The sequence below is a fragment of the Lutra lutra genome, chromosome 4 (genome assembly GCF_902655055.1).
Source record: "Lutra lutra chromosome 4, mLutLut1.2, whole genome shotgun sequence".
Classification (NCBI taxonomy): domain Eukaryota; kingdom Metazoa; phylum Chordata; class Mammalia; order Carnivora; family Mustelidae; genus Lutra; species Lutra lutra.
Genome location: NC_062281.1, coordinates 181,092,934 through 181,110,687, shown reverse-complemented (window position 1 = coordinate 181,110,687; position 17,754 = coordinate 181,092,934). Strand labels below are relative to the sequence as shown.

The 17,754-nt window shown below is 53.1% G+C and overlaps 1 protein-coding gene and 1 long non-coding RNA gene across 6 annotated transcripts in view; one reads left to right on the top strand and one right to left on the bottom strand.

Moving 5' to 3' along the window:
• Positions 1–17,754, top strand: part of EPHB2 (EPH receptor B2) — a 183,563-nt gene that overhangs the window by 114,340 nt on the left and 51,469 nt on the right. The gene's annotated exons all lie outside the window — the stretch shown is intronic.
• LOC125098674 (uncharacterized) lies at positions 86–16,704 on the bottom strand. 3 transcript variants are annotated; one of them, XR_007126909.1, is made up of 3 exons: positions 16,575–16,704; positions 15,499–15,590; positions 86–874 (listed from the first exon to the last, which is right to left on the bottom strand). It is a non-coding gene; the product is annotated as an uncharacterized LOC125098674 (long non-coding RNA). The 3 variants fall into 3 exon arrangements; XR_007126908.1 differs by lacking the exon at positions 86–874 and adding an exon at positions 13,358–14,170; XR_007126910.1 differs by lacking the exon at positions 86–874 and adding an exon at positions 14,583–15,222.

Below are 17,754 nucleotides of genomic sequence, written 5' to 3'. Positions count from 1 at the left end.
TTCATATATAACAGAACGCTGCCATTTTAACAGAAAAGCAAGCACAGATAGTACATAACCAAAGGGCATGGCTGGGTTCCAGGAAATTTTATTTTCAAAAACAGGTGGCAGGCCAAATTTGGCCAGCGGGCCATAGTTTGCCGACCCCCAATGTAGAGAACACCTTTTGCCTTCCCAGGATTATGGATGACATAAAGAATAGGACTAGAAGCAAAGTGACTTGTAGGAAAGGAGCTCAATGGACAGCCCATCTCGTGAGTAAGGACGTCACGTGAGAGTGTACACACACACACAGACACGTATGTATGAAGGCACATGCCTGTGTGTAGCTCTGTCTGCATATGCATGTATGGAGAAAGCCTGAGGTGTATATATGAGCATGTTTTGTGCACGCAGGTAAACGTGTACGTGTGTAAGCCTGTGCTTTTGTATGGAGGCGAATCTTCTAGAAAACGGGAAAAGAAGAGCATAACCTCACCGGGCAGTGAGAATAAAATGGCAGGGTGCTGGCTGCTGTGCCCAGCACAGTAGGAGCTCGGAAGCTCGCATTTACCGAGTGTGGGATTTACCGAGTGAGGGGTGGGTGACACCCCACCCGCTCACACACTTTCTCTCGAGTACCCATAACACGGTTTTCTGTGCGCTTGCTTGCAGAGGGAAGCTGCACTAATGAGGAGGTCGTCCTCGTAGCCAGCAGGTGCCCAGAACAGCCCTGAAGGGCATGCAATTTAGCTTTCTCCTGAGATGTTGGGCATATGAGGAGAAAGGCGTTTTAATCCCTTGTCACGTCTCCAGGGGCTGGAGGACATGTGCTGAGTTGGGATTTTTCAACTTCAGCCTTTTTTTTTCCTTGACACATCCATCCCAGAAACATCTGTGAGATAAAACAGAGAAGGTCTTATGAATTCAGCTCAGACTCGGCCTGTGCTCCCACCCCAAGCAAGCAAGACATGAATCACCGGCCCGGGGGCCCAGCAGCCCCGCAGAGCAGCCTCTCCAGCGGGGGCCCCGGCCTTTCCTGAGGAGCTGCTTTTGATTTCCCCAAGCCTTCTGATCGTCTACACTCACAGAGCATGTGTTGTCCGAGGGGAGGCCTGCTGAGCGCTCGGCTCACGCTCCAGCGCCGGGGTCAGCCACTCATTCCGGGCCTTGGCCGAGTCCCGCTCGATACCAGGCCCTCGAGGCACCAAGATGAACCAGACAAGACATCAGGGCCGCCTTGATTGTCCCCATCTCCCCAGCATTTGGGAACACCGTGGGGGGGGAGATCGCCATTGTGGGGCTGGGAGGGTGCCTCAATGGTGCGCCAGTCCGCCCTCTGCATTTATCCTGCGGGCGGGCGGAAGTGCGTCATGGCGGCCGCTGGGTCAAGGATCAGCCAGCCATTAATTGAACTTGACCTTCTGGGGCCCTCCTGTGCTCTGTGGCCTTGGATTCCACCAGATGGTTCAAAACCTGGCCCTCTCTGCCGCGGCCCACATGGTGTCTGTCCATTTCTGTGTGTTTCGAGAAAAGGAGGGGATTTTGGAGCTTCCACCCGGGGCCGGGGAGGGGATGTAATCAGCACTCTTTCCTATTTCTTCCCTCCGGCGAAGAACTCCGTAAAGGTTACCTGTTACGCTGCAGGCACCGTGCTGGGCATTAGGGATACTGAGAAGGTTAAGACAGAGCCCTGCCTTTAAAAGCCATCAGGCTCAGGAGGTGGGCAGTCCAGGGCAGTGATAAGAAAGGCAGAAAGCTTTTTCATGTTCTCAGAGATGCCGACGAAGTCCTACAGGGGTGCGGGAGGTAGGAAGAGACACACAGAGACACCTGCTTTCCCTGGTCCGGCCGACTGCTGTGTGGAGTGGGGACAAGGGGGTGATTATATCATAAGTTTATAGGAGTTTCTCTACCTGGAGGGTCTGGGTCTCTAAAAAGAAGGTGGGGATGGGAGAAAAGAGAGTGTCTCTGGTCCTGAAGGATTTCTCCCTAGGCCCTTTTTACAGATGGGAAAGTTGAGTCACAGGAGACCAAATTACATACCCAGAGTTGAAGAGTATTTAGAGTAAGATGAAAGCAGGCTTGTATGGAGCAGGAGAGAGGGCAGAACGTGGATGCCAGATGAGGTCCAGCCATTTTCCTGTCTGTTTCTGGGTCATCCCTATCTTCCTGAGGACAATTCCAGACCAGTCCTTCTGTGTGCCTGCTCACCTTTGCCTTCCCCGCCTCCTTCCCAGAATCCTTAGCAACAGACAGGCAATCTGAGAGGGGCAGGAATGCCAGCCCCCACCCCTGGATGGGCTGGCTCCTGTTTACCCAGCTGGTGTAAGCCCAGGCTGGGGTCGCAGGGAAGGACCTGGGAGGCCAGTCCTCTAGCCGGCACCCTGCTGCTCGGGTCTTACGACCCCTTCTCTCCCCTCCAAGGCCTCTCCCTTAAAGATGAGGCCCAAGGTGGGGCTTGGCCTCACAGGAGAGGAGAGCTTAGCTCCTGTTACACTTCATGTATCTGTCCGCTCTTTTATTGAAAATGTAGAGGTGGCTGTGAGGAGAGAGAGCAGAGAGCAGTGGGACAGAGGAACCGGCTGGTAAGGGACAGGTGGATAGAGCATGAGGTCTTAGAACAGAAGACCTGGGTTTGAGACCGGGTCTGTGTGACCCTAGCAAATCACATGCCCTCTCTGAGCATCAGTGTCCCAGTCTGTCGATGGAGGGTGAAGGTCAGCGCTCTCTCTTGCCAGAGTCCTCATGAGGCTAGAGTGCAATAAGGATGCTAAAAATGCCTTGTGGAATCAAAATGTAACACTGATTGTGGCTGGGGCCATTATTTGATTGGCATCGGGGGAAATATCTGCTTGGATAGGTATGTGCAACCAACCAGGGGCAGGAGCTACAGGCCTGGGAGTCAGAAGACCCAGGGACTAGAGGAGACTGTAGCTGGCTCTGGGCATGAACCTTCACTTCAATTCTGTCAGCCCCACCTTCCTCCTATTAGCCTGGGTGGAAAGGCTGTTCTCCCTCCAGTCTCACAATGACCAAGGAGGACTCTTCGTCCCACCAGCATTCACTGAGCACCTGCTGTGTACCAGGCCCTGGGCTAGACTGGCACGTGGCTCCTGTCCCCGAAGAAAGGTAACACTAGAAGAGTTGCAGGGCTCAGATCCTAGAGTATCAGATATAATTGAGTCTAGTCTCCTCGTTTTGCAGATGGGGAAAAAACAAAGCCTTAAAGAGGAAAATGGCTTTCCAGGGATATCAGAAATGAGAAGCACCCATTGCCATTCCTCCCTGACTCCAATCCAGACATTGAGAATCAGTCATTATACTCTTCTCACTAAATCCAGGGCTACTCCAGGATCCTTCTCAACACAGCGCCAGGCAGCTACCGATCAAGGGGTTGAAGCGGGAACACAAGATGAGACCATTTACATACCAACCCTGAGTTCTCATCTTGCCCTTGTCTGAGGACTTTGACTAGAATTGGCCACGCTTGGGACTCAGACCTAGATTTTCTCACCCATTCTGCCGTTCCGCTTATTCCTGAAACCAGCTGGAAACAGAGTACCCACCACATACCCCACTTGTTGGTAGACTCCAAGAAGAGTAAGGCCTGCTTACAGCCTCATAGCCTGGTGCAGAAGAAATCCAAAGGGCAAATAATGATGGGGGGCTAGTTGGAGATACACACAGGTTTCTCTGGGAATGCAGGGAAGAGAGCAACCTGCTGGCCCAGGGACAGGGTTGGGGTGCTGGGTGGTGGTTGAGGAAGTCTTCCCAAAGTGGAGACATTGCAGTCAGCACTCAGTCAGCAAACACATGACAAATACGAGGCCCAGTATGGTGTCCAGATACATTGGCCTTCCTTGGGGATCAGTGACCTCTGTGGCCCAGGAAGTGACAAGAATGTGTTATAGGGAGAGACACCGACCCCGATGAACAGGAGTTTGCAATGTTAACAAATGTTGTGATGTTGATGGGGCAAAGATGGGGCTTAGGAGGAGTGGCTTAGGAGGCAGAAGAGGGAGTTTCTAGGTTGCTTTCCTAGTTGGGCTGAAACCCAGCAATATATACCCAGCTTTGTGCTTTGTCTGGCTCCTGTTCAACTCACCCATGCCCTCCTACACTTGTGGCTCTCATCATACTGCTCATTATCTGACAAAGATAGGTTTTCCCTGGTGACACCGGATAGGTCAAAGACTGTGTCTCATTTCTTACTGGCTGGGGCTTGAACCTAGCACTGGCACAGTGCTTACCTGGCTCATAATGGGTACTCAGTAAATCTTGGATGAATGGGTAGATGGATGGATAGATGGATGGATGGATGGATGGATGGATGGATGGGAGGGTGGGTGGGTGGGTGGGTGGGATGATGGATGGATGGATGGATGGATGGATGGATGGATGATGGATGGATGAGTAGATGGATGGATGGATGATGGATGATGGATGGATGGATGGATGGATGGATAGGTGGGTGGGTGGATGAATGGGTGGATGTTCACGGAGCCTCTGTAAGCCTGTTTTCTCCTGTGCAAAATGAGGGAAATCATTCCAACCTCACAGGGATATTGTTAGGACTCAATAAGATAATGCTGCTAAAGCCCTTAGAATATTGCTTGGTATTCAAAAAAAAATATTTATTGAAAGGATAATGATGACTGTTTAAACTCAAGTGCAAAGATTCTCTCAGCAGATAGATCCTGACAAATGAATTTTGCATGCTTTCTGCCAGGATCCTTAAAAAAAAAAAAAAAAGGAAGACGCCTGAAATTGTTATTCGGGACCATCATTAGAAATAAAATTCAGTGGTTTCCACTGGGACAGCAAGACCTTGGTTGGGAAACCCTACAAGTCCTTGAGAATGTGGAAGGACAGAGCTAAGTACTTGGTGCAGACACATTGTTCTAAGCACTTTGCTTAGACACTTTAACTAATTTAACCCCCACGATGACCTTATGTGGTAGGCATTGTTACCATCTCCATTGCTCATAGGGGTGAACTGAGACACAGAGAGGGGAAGCAAGTTGCCCAAGGTCACATAGCCAGGACATGTTCCAACTCCTAAAACCACTTTCTTAACCACTGGGGAAGCTCCCAGTTCAGGGGAAGAAACAGAGCTGTGGGGCACCGGGGTGGCTCAGTCAGTTAGGCGTCTGCCTTCGGCTTAGGTCATGGTTCCAGGGTCCTGGGATCAAGCACTGTGTCGGGCTCCCTGCTCAGCAGGGGAGTCTGCTCTTTCCTTTGCCCCTCCCCCTGCTCATTCTCGCTCGCTCTCTCGCTCTCTCTCTCAAATAAATAAATAAATAAATGTCTTAAAAAAAAAAAAAAGGAAAGGAAGAAACAGAACTATAGTACTAAGTAGCAGCATCCAAGGGGGGGTTGTGTCCGACATCCTTCTGTCCTGTGAGGTATATGCCACTTGGCAGGTTCTCAGTCACTGTGGAATGAATGAATGAACAGCTGAATGAATGAATCTTCGCACGCCCTGCACTTAGAGCACTGTGGCAGCATTAGAGCATCCCATAATGCTGTGAATTCGTGGATAGAGGGCAGTGGTTAGTGCCTGACTCATCCAGGATGGCTGTGTCATATCGAAGCAAATGTCATGAGCAATTTTAAAGCTCACTTAGGACCCATGCTTTGCTGCCCATTCCTGTCTGTCACCACCCATAAGTGGCCTTGTCAGTTACTCCTCCGATCCTCACTAGGGCCTCCTGCTGTCATGTCCGTCTTTGCAGAGCAGGAAGGAACCTGGCTGGCAGAGGGCGCCGTGCCAAGGAGATCAGACTCGATTCAAAGCTGGAGGTGGAGGTCGTGACCCACTTCTGCCTCCACTGTCCGTGTGACCTTGGGCAGTCACTTCTCTCTCTGAGTCTTGCTTTCCTCCTCAGTACCAGGGGCATAAGAATAATGACCCTCTCACGGATCCTTGTGGGGAGCACCGGTGGCCATGCTCTGGAAACACGGAAGTGGGAGGTGGGGTTGTTCTGGAAAGTTGTGATGTACAGGCTGGTTTCATGAGTGGGTGGGTCAGTCTTGAAGGTGGGCGCAGTAGGGAAGCATAGGAGATAGGAACGGCAGCCCCGGGCCCTGTCGGACCCCTCCCCTACCTGTCCCAGTGCCTTCAATGTCCACCATTTAACTCCTGGTATATGGAGGCCTGGGGTCTCCAGGAGGGATCTTGATAGAATGCTCACAGGGAACTGCCAGTGTAACATTTTGATTCCCTGGCCAAGAGGCGACCTTGGCCTCTCTTAGCATGAGCTGAGTTGAGAGAGAATGAGACACAGCCGGGGACAGAGGGCAGATGCTGGGAGGTGGGCGAGATCTGAGACCTTGAACAGGGGTTCTGTGAGACCTCGGGGCAGCCTGGGGAGCCGCAAGCTTGGGGTTCGGTGAGAGGCAGCAGGAGGACCCTTAAAATGGGGCCAGGAACTGCCAGCAGCAGCTTTCTCCCTTCCGACTTTCTGCCAAGGAGCAGCGTGGCCACAGGCTCCACGCGGCCCGGAGAGGAGAGGCTCTGCCAGCCCCCCGGGCACCTGTCCCAGAAGCATGTGCATTCAGCTCGCTGATGGAGAGTCCTTGGGGAGGCGGCACTGCTTGATGAATCAAGTGCTCCGAGGGAAACACGTCCTGTTCCTTCCCAGAAGCAGCATCTCACCTCGCTCCCCTCTTGTTCACACGGTGTGTTACCATGGGCAGAAGAGGTAGTCACTGGCCCTCGTGAAACCCAACCCCTTGTCATCACTCTGTCCATCCGCTGTCACCTCTGCCTGGACCATGGCTCAGTCCCCCTGCTCTCTCCACACAGCAGACAGGGACCTGTTCCAAACTCAGGTCACTTCACAGCCCTGCCTAGAACTGTTCAGGGGCTTCCCGTGGATTTAGAGTCAAGCTCCATGTCCTGGGGTTTGGTGTCCTCCTCCCACTCTGTCCCTTGTTCCCCTCTTCCAGCCACACGGGCATCCTGGAGGCTTTTCCCACAAAGGCCTTCTTAGTCCCTCCTGAGGAAGAGCCTTTGCCCGTGCCGTTCCCTCTGCCAGGAATCCTCTTCCCACTGCGCTCCCCACCCCCAGATCTCAGCCTCAGGGTCTCAGCTCATATGTTGCCTCCTCAGAGAAGCCCTCCCTTACTACCCCAGCTAGAAGACCTCCCCCGCAGCAACCTCTAGCACGTCACTCTGTATTTGTGTGCTATCCGTCTATCATCCATCTTCCTCACTTGATTAGAAGCTCTACAAGTAAGGAACTAGCTTGTCTTATTTGCTGCCGTGTCCCCAGCAGCCAGAACAGGGCTGGCACCTAGTAGGGCTTCAAGGTCTGTTGAATGAATGACCCATGCAGGAGGCATGGTTAACACGAACAGCCACTTGGCCAGCCCTGCCAGGCCCATGGCATCCTCCAGCTATAAGTGCATTTGGTCTTCACAGTATAAAACCCAGCAAGGCCAGGTGCCCATTTTACAGCTGAGGAAACTGAGGCCCCAGGGGTTCAAGCAACTGTCCCAAGGTCATGCAGATCGTAGGAAGCAGAGACCCAGATCTGAGTCTAAGTCTCGGCTCCTATGGCTGTGTTATTAAAACAAGTGCTATTACCTTGTTTTATAGATGATGGAGACTCAGAGAGATGGGCCCATGTGCCTAAAGACCTCAGCCAGGAAGAGGTGGGGTTGGGATTTGAACCCAGATGCCACCTTCTCTACAGGGACAGGGATGGCAGGACCTGGCCAGGCATCTGTCTGTGAATCAGGGGCCTGGGCAGTGGCTAACTGGTTTGACAGCCAGGTCCAGGGAGCCGAGCACTGTCAGGGAGAGGACAGAAAAACGCTATCGACATTTACTGAGCACTTACTGCACGTGTGGCCATGTTCTAAATACTTCATGTGGGCTCACCATCTTCTCTACAACCTCAAGAAGGAGATAGCTTTTTTTTTAAGATTTTATTTATTTATTTGACAGAGAGAGAGAGAGAGAGAGATCACAAGTAGGCAGAGAGGCGGGCAGAGAGAGAAGGGGAAGCAGGCTCCCTGCTGAGCAGAGAGCCCGATGCAGGGCTTGATCCTAGGACCCTGAGATCATGACCGGAGCCAAAGGCAGAGGCTCAACCCACTGAGCCACCCAGATGCCCCAAGAGGAGATAGCTTTATTGTCCCCATTTTGCAGATGAGAAAGCTGAGGCACAGAGAGGTTATGTGACTCACCCAAGGTCATCCAGTCTGGAGGTGTCAGAGCGGAGTTAAAGTGAGGTACTAACCCCTGTGCTGTACTGCCTCTCTGAGGAACCAGCCAATGCTGGGCAGGGCTCCAGATCCCTCAGGTTGGGAAAAGGACTCCAAGCCCAGTCAAGTAAACAAAGCCTGCAGCCTAGAGCCGTGGGTTGCTGGGTTGCTGGGCGGTAAAACAGGGACAGAAGTTCATCAGGATGTTGCAAGGAGAGGAGAGGGGATGGCAGAGCTGAGCAAAGCCCCCATCCAGCCTGGAGCCCAACCCCTCAAGGAGTGAGCAAGGAACAGGTAAGGAAAAGCACATGCCACCCATCTCAGCTTAAACCTCTGTGCCGCTGCTCACCAAATCAGTGATGCTGGGGAAGTGACTTGCCACTCCATGCTTACATCCCCTGCAAACGAGGATAATTGTAGCCTAATTTGAGATTATATGAATTAATCCACATAAGGCACTTAAAACAGTGCCTGGCCCAGAGTAAGCTCTAAGTGCAAGCTGTTATTTATCAGAAGATTACAAATGTTCAAACATTAGTTCTGGCCTCTCTTGTAACCAAGGAGACTCTCTCCAACAGTGTTACCATGAAGTCAGAAAAAGTAAGCTGGGAAGCTGTGCTCTCGAGCCCTCACTTGGTGACAGCGTGGGCTATCTCTGCGCCTTCACCAGAAGTTGCCTCCCGGCTCTACATCTCCAGCTTTTTCCAGGGGTTAGAGTCCTTCCCTATGGGTGCTAGAGCTAAATGTTTGTCAAGTTTATGAGCTTTCAAAGACAACCAGGCCTCCCCATTTTTATAAAGACTGAGATAAGAGTTAATAAGATTAGAGGTTTGTCATCAACGTCTGCTTTGATGTCTTGTGTTCTCTCTCTCCCTCCCTCCCTCTCCCTCCTCTCTCTCTCCCAGTTTCCTCCTCTTTTAAAAATCCAAAGTGCAAGCTGGGAAGAGCCACCCCAGGCCCTATAAACACACTGTTCAAATAAAGGAGACATTTAGGGGAAAGTGGAGGCATCATTTAAAGGTGATCATTCTAGAATGACCATGTCTGGGCAATTTGTCATGAAGTATTTTGGCTGTTGCCAGAGATCATTTTTTCTGTAAATCTTGCTGTTGGCTCATAATTTTCAACTTTTGACCCTTTAAAGCTGAGGTGTGGGATTTTTATAAGCTTTGGAGATGGGGTGTTTTTTAAATAACCTTTTAAGAAGCCATCTGTCCCCGGGAAAGTTTGGGATTAGTCTGGAAGGCGCTCTGCAGAGGCGGCTGGGATCCCTGGGTCTCTGCCCTGCCGTGAGTGACTTTATGATCCAAGAATGTTCCAGTCCAAGGACTGGACCCGCTTCTCCCCGGTTCTCTGTGGGCTCACAAGCCATCATGCTATACACAGAGCTACTCGAGCTGCAGGTGGTCATGGAGGCGTGGGTACACCGTCCAGTGCCGGGCGGGCAGCTTGTTGTTCCCCACGCCTGCTCGCCTATCTGGCCTCGTCCCCTGCACCCCTGCATGCCCAGACTCTGGGCCTCAGTCTTGCTGCATAGGGTCTCAATGCCACACTTTTCGACAGACTGCTCCTCTGTCCAGCATGTCCCTCCTTGGATTCTTCTGTTGTGTCCTTCTTTGTCTTGCAAGACAATTGTCGTGTTGTCACCTCTGGGAAACAACAGTGGGAAAATCCCCTCTTCAGGGCACCCCAGCCCAGACCCTCCTCCCCTCAAGCATCCCTTGGCACTAATCACACTGTGTGGAAACTGCCTGTTTACTTAGGCTTTTTCTCCCTGAGGCTGGGAACCTGTTGAGCATTGGGTCCCCAGGCCCAGTCCAGGCAAGAGCCTGCAAGAGGCCATAGGATAGAGTAGTTAAGACCCTGCCTTTGGCCTCAGATGTAGCCCTCCTCTACTCTCCTCCCAGCCCTGATGCTGCCTGAGGGGGGATTACGTATCCTTCCTGAGCTTTACTCATTCCTATAAATGTGACTATCAATAGTATCTACTTTATAGAATGACTCTAAGAATTGTTGTTGGGGGTGCCTGGCTGGCTTAGTCAGTGGAGTATGCAACTCTTGATCTTGGGGTCATGAGTTCGAACCCCACGTTGAGCACAGAGACTACTTTAAAAAAATGAAATTTAAAAAAAAAAAAAAAGAATTGTTGGAGAACTATAACACACTCTATGGTGTTAACTCTGCATCTTCACAAGGTAAGTCCTGTTGGTAGACCCGTTTTCCAGATGGGGAAACTGAGGCACAAAGAGAAGTTGTGTAACTTGTCTGAGGTCTGAGCCAGGGTTCAAGGCCAGATGGACCCAGACTCCAGAGCCTGTGCCCCTGACCACTGTGACGCAAGGCACACAAATAACTTGCATGGAGCCCTCCACCTGGCACACATTAGATCCTCAAGACAGATGGTAGCTGCCATTGTCAGTAATTATTAATAGCTCCATTCATTTTATAGTCCATTTTTAGACAGAAGAGGTGGGACTGTTCACAACACAGGAAGAAGGAGTTGAGAGCTGGAGGAGGAGAGAAAAGGGGAAAACGAGGAGGAGATACAGGGAAAGAGTCAGACTGGAGGGTAGGTGGGCAGAGGCCAGAGCTGGGCAGGGGCATGAGTTGGCAAGTGCCTGGGAGGCTGCTGGGGGGAAAGCGCTGAGGGCCCTGGTGGCCATCTGGGCACTACCCCAAGACCACCACTGGCTTTCCTGCTCTTAAAAAATGAAACCCCCAACTCCATCACTGAGCACACATAACCCATTGTGGTATAACCCCAGATCACGTTTTTCCTTGTATCCCACCTTTCCCCCCACCATCCTGTGCTCGGCCATCCTACCCTGCCCTGCACCCCTCTGTACGTTTGCACACACTATTCATCTGCCTGAAATGTCCTTCATTTCTTCTGGCCCCAGTGGACTCCTGCTCATCCTTCAATACTCAGTTCAAATCCACCACCCCCCGCCCTGGAAAACCTTCTTCGATACCCCAAACTGATCATATCCATTCTTCCCCTTTTTTTTTTTTTAAGATTTTATTTATTTATTTGACAGAGAGAGAGATCACAAGTAGGCAGAGAGGCAGGCAGAGAGAGAAGAGGAAGCAGGCTCCCCGCTGAGCAGAGAACCCGATGCGGGGCTCGATCCCAGGACCCTGAGATCATGACCCGAGCCGAAGACAGAGGCCTAACCCACTGAGCCACCCAGGCGCCCCTCCATTCTTCCCCTTTTTGAAGTGGACTTCCAGACTCATGTCTTATTCCACTCTGTGCCAAGCTGCATACAAAGTCATTACTTGGGAAAAACTTGTTGGGCTTTTTTTTTTAATTGAGTAAATCCACCCTCAAATCAAGGGTGGCCCCTAGTGAATCATCACACATGATCGCAAATCTCCAGCATCCAGGAGAACTAGAACACGGAGGCAGAGGCTGAGCCAGATTCAGGAGAGGATTCATCCTTCCCAGGGATCCAGACCAGAGAATGTTCCAGGGCCAAGTGGGGATCTGGAATTCTGCTGTTGGCCCAGAAAATGCTGCCTGGAAGAGTTCATACGAGGGACCCCACCCCAAGCACCCCCAGAACAACCCAGAGATGGCTGCAGATGAAAACAAAAAGGAAGCCCGTCTGCTGTCGCTCACTGGGCCTCCATAAAATGCGGAACTCAAGACTAACCCTGCCTGAGCAACAGGGAGGATGCTGGGCTGTCACTCTACTTCTACTCTTACAGTCTAAGACCACATTGGCTTTTTCAGCAGCTTTTGGCTTGTGGTCAACTCAAACCCCCAGATCTTTTTCACTGGGATGGCTGCCAAGCCACATCTTGTGCATTTGATTTATGGCTTGGGTTAGCTAAGGCCCACTCCTGCTCCCCAGAAGCCAACAGGAGGAGGTGATGGTTTCTATACCCCTAGGAGGGAGAGCGATTGCAGGCCCCCAACCTAAGAACCTCAGGGTGAATGTGGGTAAGCTCCCCCTCTCCCTGTTTCTAAGCTCTTTTCCTCGAGGCAACAAATACCAGGACCCCTCGAGTGGGATTTTCATTAGCATAAAGTCAGAGGCCACCAGGGCTCAAGCAGACCAACTTTGGGTTCCTGGGGAAAGCGGTGGTCCTGGAAAGCACCCAGAAGGTCAGGGAGAGAGAGGCAGGTATTAGAGGCCTGGGCTCCTGAGCTTGTTGTTCATATGCCCTGGGAAAGGCCCTCCATTGCTCTGAGCCTCCATTTCTCATCTGCAGAATAGGGGTGAAAAATCCCGACATCATGGCATTGTTAAGACAGAGGTGCTCAGGTCAAGTGGGCATCAAATGCCCAATAACTATGTCCAGCTCTTCCCCCATGACACTGAATGAGAAACTGAGGTACTACGTTTATCCTACCTTTGCACATATTACTCCTGCTTCCGCCTTTTTACATGCCACCACTCAGAAAGGCCACACTCCCTAAGGTGACCCCCCGTACACCTGCCTCAGCCCATGGTAGTCCCCGTCATGGCCCTCACAGTCCGTGGACAGCATTTGTGCTTGTCTGGTGCTTCTCTCCCTCCGTCACTGTCCTAGACCCTCAGCTCCACGAGGGCAGAGGCCCCCCGCACCCCATCTTCCTCGCCCCCCCGCTGTTCCATCCCAACTTCAGCACCGCTGGGACTTGACGGCATGTGGTGACTGGGAGGGTCTTTGGAAACATTCCTTCGGACTTTGGCCACAAATCCGAATTGCGTTAAAGAAGCATATTTAGTTCCGTAAACAAGGTCACTTACCCTCTCTGGGTCTCTGTTTCCCCAGCTGTAAAATGAGGTGTGAAATGAGAGACTGAACTAGAGTTTCTCTAAAGTCCTTCTAGCCCTGAAGACTCGAAAGTCGGCACAGAAAGGGGGAGAAGGCTGTATTGAATTGTATTGCTTATTGGGTTGAAAAAAAAAAAAAAAAAAAAAAACCACAGCTTCTGCCAGGAAATCTCCTTCACTGTGTCACATTCTCCATGAGCCTGGAAAAAACCGTCCTGCCCAGGCCCAGGCCTGTGGAGCCCATACTGAAAAAGTCACAGGCTCCTCCTGCCCTGGGCCCAGGCGAAGGGGCCCCCAGAAAGGTGTGTGGTAGCTGCTTCCCCGGGGGGTCCGGGGCTTTGTTGCCTTAACCGAGCACACAGAGCAGGTAAAAAATTCCAGACATGTTCTCCGCTGACAGCTAATTGTGTCCTTTATTAATGACCATGGCTTTCTTGGGGCAGGTGGGAGGAGGGAGGAGGCCCGTCTCAGCCCAGGGGGCTCCCTCAGGTGGAGCTGATGACCACATTTCTGGATTCCATAGAAAGGGAAGTGCTACGTGAGGTGACCCCGAAAATCCACCCCCTCCAGCTGAAGAGGGGAGGGGCCTTTCCCGACTTCCCGAACCCGGGCAGGGGCGGCTGGCTCCAACAACATGTTGCAGGGCTTTTAGAATCTGGCAGATGAGGTTCTGGGTCCTAAGTTGGCCTCTTTGAGCACAGCCACCAAAGTACAACAGGTGGCCCGAAGGGGACCGGCAAGAGGGTGATAGCCTGTGGGCAGTGTGGGAGATGCTCCCCGGCTTCATCCGGCCGTCAGCCCCCACCCTTGTGGCACCGGGACTGGGCCCACCAGGACCTTCCTCAGTGACCCACAGCACCACCTGTCAATACAGCAGCCAGATGTGCCGGGGGACTAGGGCTGGCCCTGCCAGATGTGTCAAGCTTTCCAACACATCCGGCTTCCCCTCCGGCACATCGTGATTATTATTTAACACTTGCTTTCCCAGCATCTGTGAGTCCTGAGGATTGCAGGCTGGGAGGCTTCAGCGTGTCGATCCAGCTTAAGGTCTGGGGGCCTGGAACCCACTGCTCATCAAAGGGCCTGTTTTCTCAAGGAGCCAGTGAGGACCTTTACAAGCCCTCTTGCAGTGATAGCCTAGAGCTGGAGGGAGGGCCTTTATGGAGCTCTCTCTGTTCCCTGCTCTGACGTCAGGATCCCATGTTAGCCTGGGGAGGAAGGCGGGGTGGGCAGCATTAACCCCAATTATAGATGAGGGATGTGAGGCTCAGAGAGGGACATAGTGAAGTAGTAGCTGAGCTAGGATTTGAATCAGGCAGCAGAAATAGCACGTGCAAAGGCCCCGGGGTGAGATGGGCTCCAGAATAGCCAGAGGGCCAGAGTGGAGTAGAAACAAGAGGAAAAGCAGTAGGAGGTGAGTTCAGAGAGGGGAGGGGGATGCAGTTACATCGCAAAGAATAAAATACCGTGGGTAAATTTAACCAGAGAGGCAAAGGGGGCTTTGTAGGCTGTTGTTTTTTCACTCTGAGGTGGGAGTTGTTAAAGACCTTTGAGCAGAGGAGCACCACACAGCTGATTCCTGTTCGGCAGGATCCCTCTGGCTGCTATGTTGAGAACAGATTGCAGCCAGAGGCAAGTGGAGAGGTAAGCCGGCAAGGGTCAGAGGTGGGAAACCAGTAATCTGACAGCCTCCACTCCTCTACCCCCTAACTTCCCTTCCAGCCTGGACATCGGGATTCCTGGGCTATAGCCCAGGCTCCATCAGCCGCTAACTGGGCCATGTGACTCGAGGCAAGTCACTGTTGTCCTCTGGGTTGTGCATTCTCTAGTCATAAATAAGGAGCTTGGACCAGGTCCTCCTGACTTCCGGTGACCCAGACCCCACATGCCTCCCCAGCCTCGAACTTCATGCTCCAGTGACCCTGAACTATCTGTAGCTCCCATACACACACCATGCCGTCTCACACCTCCCTGCGTGTGCACAGGCTGCCCCCTCCGCCTGCGACACCCTTTGCCACCAGCCCTCCCACCCACCCACCCCCCGCACGTGGAGAGCCCGTGTTCTTCAGCAGATCCCAAGCTCACGTGGCATCTCCAGAGTCTTCCCCTGACCCGCCCACCTTCCTCAGTGACCCTGGGCACTCTGGCAGCCCATACCCATCCATCTCCAAGAGACAACAGATGAAGTGGTCGTGGACTCAAAGCTACCTTCAGATCCCAGCTGCATCTCTGAAATGTTATTGAACCTCTGTTTCCTCCTCTGTAAACGAGACATAATTCTATTTCCGACACCCAAGGTCGAGGTGAGGCAGCCGTTCGACCGTTAAGTGTCTAACCCAGTGCTTGGCACACCGTCGCTGGGTGGGGTCTACGAAGCCAGATTCTAACTACCAAACATGGCTGGTGGCCCTAAACAGTGTGGCCCCAGATTCCTGCAATGGCCCAGGCCAGGACCCCAGGACAGCCTCCCAGCAGCCTCACAGCCCAAGGGCACTCCCATCCACTCGTCCTGTCACCAGCCGCTCCCTCCACTCACCTCCTCTGTCGGGGCCTGGTCAGAGCTGCCTCCCGGCAGCCACTCAGCATTTGAAAGTGTCCTTAATTGCTTCACCAGAGTGGGGAGTCACCCTGCAGGCAGATAATTAAAAAGTTCAGAGCTTGATTAATTGGGAGGAAATTGGAGGAATGGGGCTGCCTGCGGAGCGTGCGGGAGCTCTCAGCCCCTGCGTGGGGACGGCACGAAGGGAGGCAGACCAGAGCCAGGACTGGGCCTACACTAGGACCCAGCAGCTGGACACATCAGGTGTGAATCCTGCCTGCGCTGGTTGTGGGGTTCAAGGCTGGCTCCCCAGGAGACGATGAGCACCATCCTGCTCCACATACCACACAAATACAGCTGCGGTGTAGCCATCAAAAGACCCAATGGTCATGAAAGTTCTGGTATCTCTAGCCTTGGGCCTGAGGCACCTACAGGCCTTGCAGCCTGTCATTCAGGGAGGTGTCGCAGAGGGCCTGCCTGGCAGTGAACCGGGCGGGCAGGGTGGGAGGTAGAGACAGGTATCAGCCAAGTGCCTAGAAGGGTGAAGGTGGGATGGCTTGAGCCCCCATTTCTGGGGGCGGAGGGAGGAGTTCTGGGGCCTCTGATGTGGTCTGGGGGCTCCAAAGGCCTAGAACCAAGTCTCCGGTCCACACACTGGCTGAGTGACCTTCAACCTAAGATTCCATATTTCTGAGCTTCGATCAGTCAATCAACACACACATTCTGAGGCCTCCTGTCCATCACGTCTCAGCCGCTGGGGCTGGGAGGTTCTAGACATTGCCGGTACCAGCTGTCCCCAGGCTTACAGCCAAGGGCAGGAGGCAGACACTCAGAACCATGTAATCACACTGAGGGAGAGGCAGAACACAGGTGCTTCGGGAGCACAGGCAAGAGGCCCCAAACCAGGTCGGGGATGGCATCCCAGGAGAAGGTCAAAAGGTGATTTGGGCGGAGCTGAGATTGGAAGGATAAAAAAGGAGCGAGCCAGGCTGGCACTGGGACAGAGGGAACTGCCTGAGCAAAGGCCCAGAGATGGGAGATGGAACCCAGCTTGTGGGAGAGCCGGAAGCTACCTCCTGCGGCCGGGCCCAGGCTGCAGCTCGGAGGTTCTGAGGGTACAGGCTGGCAAGGTGGTCCGTAGAGAAGAGGCCAAAGAAGGCTGGGCTTGCCACAGGCACCAGGGAGCCGTGGAAGGGTCTTTGAGCCGAGGAGGGAACGCCACAGATGGCCAGTGTGGCGACTGGCTTTGGGAGGCCCTGGGATCCCCCCCTCAGGCAAAGGGGAGACGTGTTAACACAGTTCCTGCCGCTGTCTTCTGACTTCTGTAGTTCTGCCAGCTGCTGGCAAGGATCCACAGAGCCTGGGACCCATCAGGGGCAGGCAGGGGTAGCCTGGGCATGTGAGGGAAGTTGGGGGGTGGCGAGATGACTGACATCCCCTGGGTGGTCCCGCAGGAGCTACCACAGCAGGGGAATGAGCCTGAGGCACTCCCTGGACTTAACCTGGCCAAGCAGGGCCCCCCCTTCTCAGGGGAGGAGCGAGGGAGAACCGTGGAAGGGCGGGGGGGGGGCACTCTTCGTCAAGTTAGAACACCGAGGGCTTCGGAGGCAGGAGGTAGAAAGAACATAGACTGTGGGAGCACAGGCTCTGCGTGACTTTGGACAAGGCATCCCCCTCTCTATGAGCCTCAGTTTCCTCATCTCTAAAATGGGGACGACGCCTCCTGCTACACAGGGAGATGGTGAGGACTGAGTGAGTTTATGAGCAAGGGAAACTGCTGGCCCAGCACCGGCCAGGCTCATGGCAGGTACCCAGTGATCAGAAGCTCCTCCCAGCCCAGAAGCTTGCCACCTGCTTCCAGCATGTCTGTGCCCATGGCACAGAGCCTCAGTTGCCCTGGCCAGATCTGACCAGGGCAACTGACTCAACACATTTAACTTCAGCAGCAAAAGCAGGAAGCATGAGAACTGCAAAAGTCACTTTGCATGAGGAAGGCCGCCGAACCCTTTTTGCTCAGCCCAGATGTACTCAGAGTGCAAAGCCCTAAAAATAATCAAATCAGTTTACCCACAGCTCAACCAGAACATAAGACTCAGGGTTGGATGCTTGGTTCCATGGCCAGAGTCTCACAGGTGGCAGAGGCCTTAGAGATGGTCCAGCCGTACCCAGAGTAGGTAGGAAGGGGTCTGGGCTCACAGAGCAAAGAGAGCAGGAGGCAGGGGCAGGGGCACAGGGGCAGCCGAGCCCAGCCTC